This window comes from Homarus americanus, unplaced genomic scaffold, assembly GCF_018991925.1.
Source record: "Homarus americanus isolate GMGI-L3 unplaced genomic scaffold, GMGI_Hamer_2.0 scaffold27231, whole genome shotgun sequence".
Classification (NCBI taxonomy): domain Eukaryota; kingdom Metazoa; phylum Arthropoda; class Malacostraca; order Decapoda; family Nephropidae; genus Homarus; species Homarus americanus.
The window spans coordinates 165,927-177,947 of NW_024718545.1; positions in this window are offsets into that span (position 1 = coordinate 165,927).

Genomic DNA, 12,021 nt, shown 5'->3' on the forward strand with positions numbered 1-12,021 from the left:
TCATCGATTGTGTTAAGTAGGTGGTGATGAACTACACACGTAACACACCACACAGGTGACACACCACACAGGCAACACACCAGGCAGTTGACAGATTACTTAAAAGGTGCGTGTGTGTGTGTGTGTGTGTGTGTGTGTGTGTGTGTGTGTGTGTGTTCTGTTTTACGGTTCGTGAGTGTGGATGTGTGTATTTGTATGTGTATGTTTACATGAGGCTATATTGTGTGTGTAGGTGTTTGTGTTTCTGTGTATCTGAGGTGTGTTTGTGCATGCTTAAGGACTTGTGTGTACATTTGAGTTTTTTTTGTGTTCGCGCCTGTATACATATGACAAATAGAGACAGCACGACGGAATGGGAGAGGAGAGAGAGAGAACAGGAAAGGAAATGCCACACACACACACACACACACACACACACACACACACACACACACACACACACACACACACACACACAACAATATACATTTCTTTACACGAAACCCAATCTTAGCTTCCATATTTTTTGTCAAGATCTTAATATTCACGGGAGCTCGGGACCATATCACAGAGACCCAGATGACCAGATGTGACCCCCCAGGACCAGCTGTGACCTCAAGGACCAGTTGTGACCCCAGGACCAGCTGTCGAGGCTTATGGGGGTCCCTAACAACTTGGTGTGGGTGGGCAGATGATGACCTACTGTATGAACTGACCAACAAGGGGGTGGCTGGGTGGTTGGGTGGCTGGGTGGTCTTATTGGTACGTGGGTGGCTTGTGGTGGGGGAGGCGGGAGTTGTTAGAGAGTGGTATGGGCGGGGAGTGGGCGGGTGGATGGGTGGGCGGGTGGATGGGTGAGTGGGTGGGTGAATAAGTATATTGAGGTCACTGGTATGTGGATAGATGTGGGGGGATGGGGCATTTTTATGTGTGTATTGAAATGAGGGTTTACTGGTGTGTGGGTGGCTGGGTGGATATACTGGTGTGTGGGTGGCTGGGTGGATATACTGGTGTGTGGGTGGCTGGGTGGATATACTGGTGTGTGGGTGGCTGGGTGGATATACTGGTGTGTGGGTGGCTGGGTGGGTATACTGGTGTGTGGGTAGCTAGCTGGGTATACAGACGTGTGGATAGCTGGGTGGATATACTAATGTGTGGTTATGTGTTGATATTCAGTCAGTCTTAAACAGATGTTGATGAGAATGTGGATTTGTGGGTAGGGTGAGTGAATCGGTGAATGGGTGGGCGAGCAAGTGGATGGGCGACTTTGTGGATAAGTGAGTTGCTTTAGAAACAGGTATACGAAAAAAAAGAGTGAGCAAGCGAGTGGACTGGCGAGTAGCATCAAACGACGAGTGGACTGCCAAGTAGCATCAGGCGAGTGGGCTGGCTAGTGGTGCTGGCGAGTGGCTAGGTTTCCTACAACCAAAACGCTCCGTATTACCACCACCAGCAGCAGGAGCAGCAGCCACAGGAGACCACTTGAACATAAAAGCCACAAACAGACTCAAACGACCTTGGTCTTATGGTCGACACTCCCCCAGCAGCAGCACACGAGGACCGGCCATCACACCATCACTCTCAAGGACCACATGGGATGGGGTTCGTCTCCCAGGTCTAGCTAATTAGTTTGGAACTTGGACTCAGCCATGACTACCCATTACCAATGATCGTCAAGCAGACGCTCCTACCGACGAAGGCGCAGAAGGGACGATTATTAGATTATATCGTATCGGATTGATTTATTGGTAGTTTATATAGGGATTAATTACAAGGGACAGACAGAGGCAGACAGAGACAGACAGAGAGATAGAGACAGACAGACAGACAGACAGACAGACAGACAGACAAACAGACAGAGATAGATAGATAGATAGAGAGAGAGAGAGAGAGAGAGAGAGAGAGAGAGATGAGCCAGAAAGGTCGGAGGTGATGTACAACTCTCGAATCGTTCCTCATCTTCACCAGAGATTTATGTTGTCATATTTTTATGCCAAGATGTTTGTCCTTCTGCGAGTACCACTTGGAGGAGGGTTGGGGCCTCGGCACTTGAGGAAGGGCGGGAACCTACCTGGAATTGCTCTGTGTATGTATGTATGTATGTATGTATGTATGTATATATGTATGCTAACAGATTTTTAATATTTCCGGGCAACTGTTTACGCCCTTCATCATATGTTTGGTCTGTATACATACCAACGGTGATGAAGTACAGAGTGTGTATGTTAGTTAGAGTGAGTAGTGTACAGTGCGTAGTGTGCAGTGCGTAGTGTGAATCATCCTGCAGTACGTAGTGTGAATCATCCTGCAGTACGTAGTGTGAATCATCCTGTGACTCAAAGGGACACGATTGTTTACATTCTATAGTGGTCCATCGCCCCTCACTCTGCGTCCAGACCAGGAAGCTCTCTCTCTCACACACACACACTCTCTCTCTCTCTCTCTCTCTCTATCTCTCTCTCTCTCTCTCTCTCTCTCTCTTCAGGTGATATAAACTAAGGTGTCTAATTTCCAAGAGATTTTTTCCCTCGTCTTTTTTCCTTCCACCGCTTCCTTCCACCGCTCCCTTCCACCGCTTCCTTCCCAAACAGCATAACTCCACCTCACACTCTCACCCTCTCGGTTGTTCAAAATGTTCTTCAGTTCTCGCTCTATATTTTCTTCTTTTATCAATACTTTCTTCCAGCTCTCAATTCCAGCGTCATTATCGTGTCTATGTAAGGATCGTACGTATCTAATATCTAATATACTATAGGAATAGGCGTGTGTCTGTTTGTCTGTTGGTGTGTCTGTTCTGGGCAGCCGAAACGGCACAATCGTTTTTCATCAAACCTGGTGGAAAAATCGCAAAAAATTCGTAAAGTCGAACAAACTTGGTCCCATGTCGAGGGTTTCTTTAGGAAGGCATTAGTTAATAATTTTATTTACGATGGAAAACGATGCAAGCCTACGGACTTGGCGCACCCTAATTAAACATACAAGTCTACGGACTTGGCACGCCCTCATTCGTTGTATGCTGTCACGAGCGTTCAAACTCTCACACGGGCACGAACGTGCCCGCGATCACTTGTATAAAACACTATATGGCTGTAAATGTGTATAACATGATACATATATGAAATGCTGTAAGTGCCTCCTGGTGTGTATAACCAAACAATACACCTAACATACACACACTATGTACTACACTGTGTATACTAATACCACCCATCTTTGCCGTCGACTCCCTGTATAAGTAAAAGCACTTTATAAAAATTACTACATGGGTTGTTACAATGTTTGGCTTCAATTTATTATATTAGCATCGGAGGCATAAACTCGGGGAAGCAATTTTTATGTTAATTACGAAAGATTTTATGGGATATTGAAGGTGGGATTATAACACCGTGTAATGTGCTTGGTGTTTAACGGGTAAATGACTTGCTTACACGAGGCTTCACGTTATGTACCAGGCAGAGTTTTTCACCCGTGTTAACAGAGTATATCACACGAGATGAGGTTTATTATTATTGTTTAAAACGTCTTTATTAGGTTTAATTATTTATGAAGTACATGTTTTCTTGTGGGTTTTTTCTGTCTGTGTTTTGTTCATCTTTTCTGTTTCTGTTTTTTTTCTGTCCTTTATTGTATTATATTTGTTTTGTTCTTTTCGTCTGTTTATTTTGTGTTTATTCTGTTTTACTGGTGGTGTTGATGGTGTTAATGGTGAAGCTGGTGGTGGTGGTAGTGATGGTGAAGCTGATGGTGGTGGTGGTAGTGATGGTGGAGGAGTGATGGTGGTGGTAGTGGAGCTAGTGACGGTGGTGATTGTGGAATGTCGGTCAGGTAATCTCGGAGTAAAAATTCACACTTTAGTAAATAAAAATCCGGACACATCCGTACACGCTGCAAGAACGCAAACAAAGGATGATGTGGCCTTCACCCGTCTGTCCAATTTGATAATGAACACGGCTCACGAACAAGATGAATTCATGCGTGAACCGTATCTTTTACCTCACAATATTTTTAATGGTACAAATAATTATACATGAACAGCTATAACAAAGGTAGTTATGACCCAACTTTTCACGATAAATATTAAACATTTTCGATATATTATGGAGCAATCAACATACGTTACTCAACCACCGACACACCGAGGGTAAATTGTACTGTGACAACTCGTCTGATTTACTGAGTGGACGGATCACCACACAGAGTGACGGATAAACACACAGTGACCCGAGCACCACACTCTGTACACTACTACCAATTTTGACTGTGTTGTAAACATTGTCTTGTAATGTTGAACCGCCAGTCACTTACTCATAATCAAGAGATAACAAAGACAGTCACATAAACTACATCCTGGATTAATTTTACTTGATATATGTTTGTGTTGAATGGTCTTCCATTTTGGAGGTGTCTCAAGATATTCGTAGTGTGCTGTATCCGCCCTGCCTCTAATAGGCCGCCAGGATTATGGGACCCACATTCATTCATCGATTATAGGTCAAGGACTTTACGTTGATACACAATAATTCTATACACTGAGCCTCCTTAACGCGACACAACATACTTGCCTCTGTTACATGATATGACGAGCAATACAAAGGTGGCACTGACATGTTTCACTCACACATAGTGAGCTTCAGAGTGGAATTGGAAGCCATTCACCTCGACCAGTGGAGATGATGGTCACAGCTCCATAACCCGCTGCTCCTCTATATCAACCAAATGGAGTTAATATCACGTATCGTGTTCTGGGGCAGCCCGGGTGTGTATAGGTGTGACCGTGACCAGTCTGGCACCCCCCTCCCTTCATCCACGATCTACCCCCACCACCACGACCTGCCACCCCACCACCCTCTCTTACCTCCTCCTAAATTTCTTCAATTTCCGAACTATAACTTCCTTCCCCCACCTCTAATCTTCCTTCACCCCTCCTTTCTCTACAAAAAAAACACGACCTGCCCCGCCACCACCACCACGAACCCCCACCACCACCACGACCTGCCACCCCACCACCACGAGCCACCCCACCACCACCACCCCACCCCCACCACTCACACGAACCCCCCACCCCACCACGACCCATCCTCGCTGGAATATAGAGAGAACTGGAGTGACTGTAGTGTAATTGGTATATACATTAACGATCAAATACGACGCTAATTTATATATAGCACTGTACACTGAATCGTTAAACCATTGATATAACTATTACTCTCAGAGAACCATTGTAGGTAGTTAATCTAAACCATCAATATTGCACAGAAACCTTAAAGGATTTAGCTTAACCAGAATTGCTTATCTGTCATTCGAATCCTAATATCCGAACCCCAATTTTAGGATGTGTCTTTGTGAATAGTTTGAATGTTTTAGGCATAATCACAGATACTCATGAATATTATCTTACTCAGGACCGTATCAGCTCAACTCATTCCAGCTTGGTGAATTCTTATACGAAATAGAATCGATAATTATAACATTTGAAACTCGGCTTAAAATTAACAGTCATGGTCAGCGAAGCTCAAGAAATTGTGTTCTTCAATTGATTATGAAACGCCTTGGGAGACGTATTATAAATTCTTGATCAATTACTAACTATGGAAACATTGTTGAGATAGTTTACATTCTACCTCATTATAGAGTGAATGTTTGAGAAGGTCGCGGGTCTATTTATATATATAGTGTATCTTACCTAATTGAAGGGGAGAAGAGGGGAGTGGAGAGAGGAGGGGAGTGGAGGGGAAGAGTGTAGAGAAGAGGGGAGTGGAGGGAGGAGGGGAGTGGAGGGGAAGAGAGTAGAGAAGGGAGAGAGAGGGAGTGGAGGGAAGAAAAGAGGGGAGTGGAGAGAGGAGGGGAGTGGAGGGGAAGAGTGTAGAGAAGAGGGGAGTGGAGGGAGGAGGGGAGTGGAGGGGAAGAGAGTAGAGAAGAGGGGACGGAAGGAGGGCATGGGTGGGGAGAGCAGTGAAGGGGAGGGGGAGACGAGACGAGAGGTTGTGTCGTCTGGTTGTAATCTCTAAAACAATCAAAAACATCAGATTTGTTGTCTCTGTATTTCTCACATCAGTACAACAGAGAATCAATACAGAAAAATACATTTGATAATATAATTAGGGAAAATACGAGCGAGAACCAAAGAGGTGTGTTTATTATCCTATTTAAAACAGCTAAACATTTTCCCTTTTTTTTCAGGCTTATTTTCGATTTTCACTTTTGTCTCTAGTTCTTGCCCTGAGCTTATAATATATACACTTAATAATACTTAGATATATATATATAAGGAATCATAATTAATAACTAAGTCTTATTTGGGTTTAATTTTTAGTATTTTTACGTGTTAGGTGAAATGTAACCTTATGAGTATTAACATTGTCAGCTGTATACTGTTGCTGCCAAATTCATGACTACGAATCCTTGTTTTAACGACGCACTTATGATAATATTATGATGCTTTTAATTTCTGTCGTCCGAATATGTTGTGGCGGTACTTAATTTGGTATTCATGGGAGCTGTATTTCTTCTCTGTCAGGTGGAAAACAAGTGTGTGTGTGTGTGTGTGTGTTTGTGTGTTTGTGTGTGTGTGTGTGTTAGAGGGTTCACTCAGTATTATACAGATGTGTGGATATTTTAGTACGTGTTTATGTGCGTCTCCCTTCCTCTTCCCCACCTCCTACCTACCTCCTTTCTGCCTCGTCCCTGCTCTTCACTACTCTTTCTATATCTCCTTTCTACCTCCTTACCACGTCCTCTCTACCTCTTTGTTAACTATGTTTATATACAGTTACACTTATTCTGTAACCCATTCAGACTGAAAAGGAATTTAAGGCGTTACCACACATACCTGCCTGCCTACGTACACACCCACCCGCTCACCCATCCTTCCGCCCACCCTTCCGCCCACCCTTCCGCCCTATAACCCACCCAATCCACCACCTACCTGCCTAAACCTATACTCCCCATCGACCACAAAATCACAGCTAAAAGGAATTTCTAAACAATAAATCACTGACGTACTTAAACTATGATAGACTCACTACATCAAGAACACATTTATATTCTAAGTCATTTTTAACTCCTACTATCAGACTAATATATACAGTTGTCGACAAAATTCTCGGAAGTAGTTTTAACCAACACAAACTCTTGACTCGTTCACCTCATGAGAGACAAAGGAATTGGAAAATCATGTGTGAATAAATTACAGGTAACTTATTTTCATCGTACTATTGTTAAGTTGAGTTGGACTCTGTTATTTATTCTGGATCACCTGAAGATTTATATATCTCAGTTTATATCATATTAAGATTAATCATCCTAATGGGAACCAAATGTAATCTAATCTAAGTTAAATTTACTTAACCTAACCTAATCTAACCTAAATTAGCATAACCTAACTTAATCTAACCTAACCTAATGTACAACCTAACGTAACTTAGTCTAACCTAACATAAACTAAGCTGATCTAATTTGACCTAAATCAACCCTTCCAGATAGCTTTGGGTGTTTAATCACCAGGTGAAATAATTAAAGGTGAATCTCCAGGTAATCCAATTCTTTATTGACACAACTACTTTTAAGTACATTAAATATTACTGAAAACGTGTAGACACAAAGGTGAACAAGAATAACACATTAATTGAATACAGTATCCATCACTCAAGTCAGGAAGGTACGCGTTAAAGGTGAAAGTAATGAGGATATACTTTAAAAACAGATAAATCCCTCGCATGGGAAAATTATCTATCAGACAGACTAGAGAAAGACTAGACATGGTGTGCATTATTACTGACAACATAATTATATCTTGTAGAGAGATTTACAATGAGCTCTTTCCGCTACATCATTTATTAGTATTAATTCTGTGTCTGATTTAATTGACTTGTTAATGAGGAGAACACATTACACTCGCGCTCTTTGGGAGTTTAGCGCCAGGCTGTGTGTTAACTGAGACTTAGGGAGGGGGGGATATTGATGGAGGAAATTATTGTGTGTGTGTGTAACAACTAGAGAACGAAAGACAAGATTAAAATAGAGATAGGGAGATAGAATGAGAGAGAGAGAGAGAGAGAGAGAGAGAGAGAGAGAGAGAGAGAGAGAGAGAGAGAGAGAGAGTACACCCTTGTTTCAATTTACACCAAATTAAACTCATTGAATGGTTCATTAATAATTTCACATTTAATTAATTCAATTTGAACGGCGCTGATTAATTATACCATTACGGAGGTAGATATTTCCCGGCACAAGAGTGAACAGGAAGAAAGTGCCGATAGGTGACAGTGTGTGAAGTGTGAGTGTTCCTAGTGAAGTGTGAGTGTTCCTAGTGAAGTGTGAGTGTTCCTAGTGAAGTGTGAGTGTTCCTAGTGAAGTGTGAGTGTTCCTAGTGAAGTGTGAGTGTTCCAAGTGAAGTGTGAGTGTTTCTAGTGAAGTGTGAGTGTTTCTAGTGAAGTGTGAGTGTTTCTAGTGAAGTGTGAGTGTTCCTAGTGAAGTGTGAGTGTTCCTACTATACAAACCTTCCTAAGGGTTAATTATTACCTCTGTAAGACGTTGTTGTTGTTGTTGTTGTTGTTACAGGGTAAACACTAGTCGTCGAAAGGGGAAAATTAAGAGAGATATTTCATCCTATTGTTGTAGTTTGTTGTAGAGGAAATATTAAAACAGAGAGGAAGTACAGCGCCTCTGCCTTGTACCAACTGATGAACAAGCTGTTGGCTTTTACCTTCACACACTCGTATAAATCTCAGAGGACAACTCGACTAAACACTACGATCATAATAAAATACTCCGTCACGTGCTCACAAACACTGGTGGCCTTATCACCCAACACGAGGTATTCAGAGAGGCCTGGCTGGGCGTGACTTACCATCCAGCAGCTCTTGACGCTAACAATACCACTCCCTGTGATCGTAATGGCCAGGGCTGTTAAGTCTGTAATTTGCACTCCCTAGAGCCCAGCCGCTATAAATCTGGGAGTATTCACAGTTCTCGTGTTGTTATGTGACTACTTATTACCAACGTGTGATACATTTACCTTCTGGACTTAGCAACGTTGTGGATATTTTCGGTCGCTGCTCCGTACGGGTGCGTCCTAATCGGGAAGGGAATATTAAGTCATTATCTACAGCGATAAATTTAGACGTCTTACCGGGAGTTGGTGCGGGTAATTCTGGCATTATTCTGTGGACTTAATACCGCCTTAAGAGTAATAGTAACTTTGATATTTAGTTATGACTCGTGATGGTTTATCTGACTAAGCGGCAGTTTGTATATGTTAATGATGGCTCTTACTTTATCAACGGGGAGGGGGATGTTTCTTCAGTAGGGAGTATAACAACAGGAGAATATATCCTCCAACGGTAGGATGGCAACGGAAGAATACACCCTCAACGGGGAGTAGCAACAGGGTGGATATAATCGTGTAATAGAGTAAGGGAGGGAGGGAGATATAATGAGGGGTGGATAGTGAGAGGGAGGGAGGGACAGTGAGAGGGAGGGAGAGTAGTAAGAGGTCGATGGCCTAAGGTCCGGTTCTTACCTATCAAGCCTGGCATCTTTGGAGGGGGGGGGTCGGAGGAGCAGGGGATGGGGAGGAGCATGAGGATGAAGAGCAGCAGGAGGAGGAAGGTGGGGGGGTGAGATTGCAAGGGAGGAAGGGCTACGGGCAGGTAACAGGAGAGGAGATGAAGAAGGTGGAGGAGAGGAGAAATGCGACCCTGTACAGATGGGTGGGGAGAGATATGTTTCACTAGAGACAAGAGAGATAATATGCGAGGCTGAGAGAAGAGGAGAGGTGGGTGGTGAGTGAGAGAAGAGGAGAGGTGGGAAGGAGACAAATGGCGTAAGTAGAGGAATTGATAATACAAGGATGAGGTAAAGTTAGGGAAATGTAAGGTAAAAAGATGATAAGAAGAGGGGGGAGGGAGGGGACAAGGAAGAGGAAGAAGAGGAAGAGGAGACGAGAGAGAAGTAGGATGAGGAGACGAGAGAGGAGGAGGAGGAGGAAGAGGAGACGAGAGAGGAAGATGAAGAGGAGACGAGAGAAAAGTAGGAGATGGAGGTGAAGGGAGGAGGAGTGGGAGAAGAATGCAGCAAGGTTATGCAGATGACGGAAGGAGAAATATGCAGGTGCAGACAGAAGAGGTGATACCTGCAGGTGGTCGGGGGGCAGGGCACACGTGAAGCTGCAAGGGGAATCAATGATAAGCGAGGCCACAGGTGTAGGGGCAAAGGTGATGCTGAAGGTATGGGGGCAAAGGTCATCCTGCACGTGTGGGGCCAGAAGTGAAGCTAATGGTATGGGGACAGAGGTGAAATTACAGGTGGGAGACAGGTAAAGCTGCAAGGATAAAGCTACAGGTGGGAGACAGGTAAAATTGCTAATTCCGCAACTCCATTCACCCGTCTAAAACATAAGTAACACTAATTTAGGTATTTAGCCTAACTTGTCATCACCAAATCCAATTGAACATCACCACTATTACTCCTAATACTACTACTACTACTACTACTACTACTACTTTTTTTTTAAGTGGCCTCCAGCCTCCCCCAATAGCCACACCTTCGCCACCATTTAATTACCTTAATATTAAATATCCTAATACATAAGTAGCTACTACTACTACTACTACTACTACTACTACTACTAATAATAATAATAATAATAATAATAATAACATAGCGATGATGATGATGATATTACTACTGATGATGGAGGCTACAACACACACACACACACACACACACACACACACACACACACCAGTACATTAATAATATCCCGAGCTGTTATGTAATAGTATGTCATGAATAACATAACAGTCAACAATAACAACAACAATTCCTCTCATATTCACATTCCATTACAGACTTACAACTCATGTTTGTATTGTTAATCGCCGACGTATTTAACATTGTCACTCATTGAAAATTCATATCACATAATGCTCGCGAATTTATGTGTACTGTTAACATTCATCAGCTGTTATTACTGTTATTATTATTATTATTATTATTATTATTATTATTATTATTATTATTATTATTATTGTTGTTGTTGCTGCTGCTGTTTTTGGAGGCCAGGTGGGCGTGATGGGCGTGAGGGAAGTCTACGCCCATTATAGAAGTATTTGAGGAGATAATGGTAATCCCTGAGTGCTTCTAATTTAAGCTGAATGTAAAAGACGCCTTAATGATAACTATCCTTGGCGGCAGCGACTCTCCGTGACTTGCACTGTGCTCGCCTCTTACCTGGGTGGCTCCTCCCTGTTGGTGGTGGCGCAAGGTACTGTGTGAGTGTGTGTGTGTCTGTCTGTCTGTCTGTCTGTGTCTTGTCTCCCTTAGTCTCTCATCATCATCATCATCTCATTGCACCCCGCCCTCCCTCCCTTCCTTCCCTGTTCCTTATCTACTCTTCCTATCTCCTCCATCGTCCCTCCCTGTCCTTCAATCTATCCTTCCCATCTCCTCCTCCTCTTTCGTTACCTTCCCTTCCCTGCCTCTCCTATCTCCTCCTTCACCCCCTCCATGTCCCTCAATCTACCCTTCCCACCTCCCCCTCTTCCATCACCTTCCCTGCCTCTCACCATAATCATCCACCCCTCCTCTACCCACACACACACAGAGTAATGCACAAGTGACTCAACGTAGTGCAAACCTCCCGCCATCGCTCAATGTCAGGCTCGAGGTCTTTGTCAAGTCTCAAGCCAGTGGAGGACCCGTCACTCAACAAGCACTAGATGTCAACTGAATCATTAATTAACATTGCTATACTCCCTCCCCCTGTAAGGTATGTACACGGCATCAAGCCACCACCATCATCACCATCCACTAGAGCTCTGACACGAAGGAGTTTGATTGTCATTGCCGTCTAGATACTTTTTTGAGGGAGGGATAGATAAAGATTGTTGTGTTTGTTAAAGTGAGCTGTTGTGGGATTTGTTCTGTGTGTTTTTTGTTATAAGAAATTATTATTATTATTATTATTATTATTATTATTATTATTATTATTATTATTATTATTATTATTGCTCTTGTTGTTTATCTTGTTGTTGTTGTTGT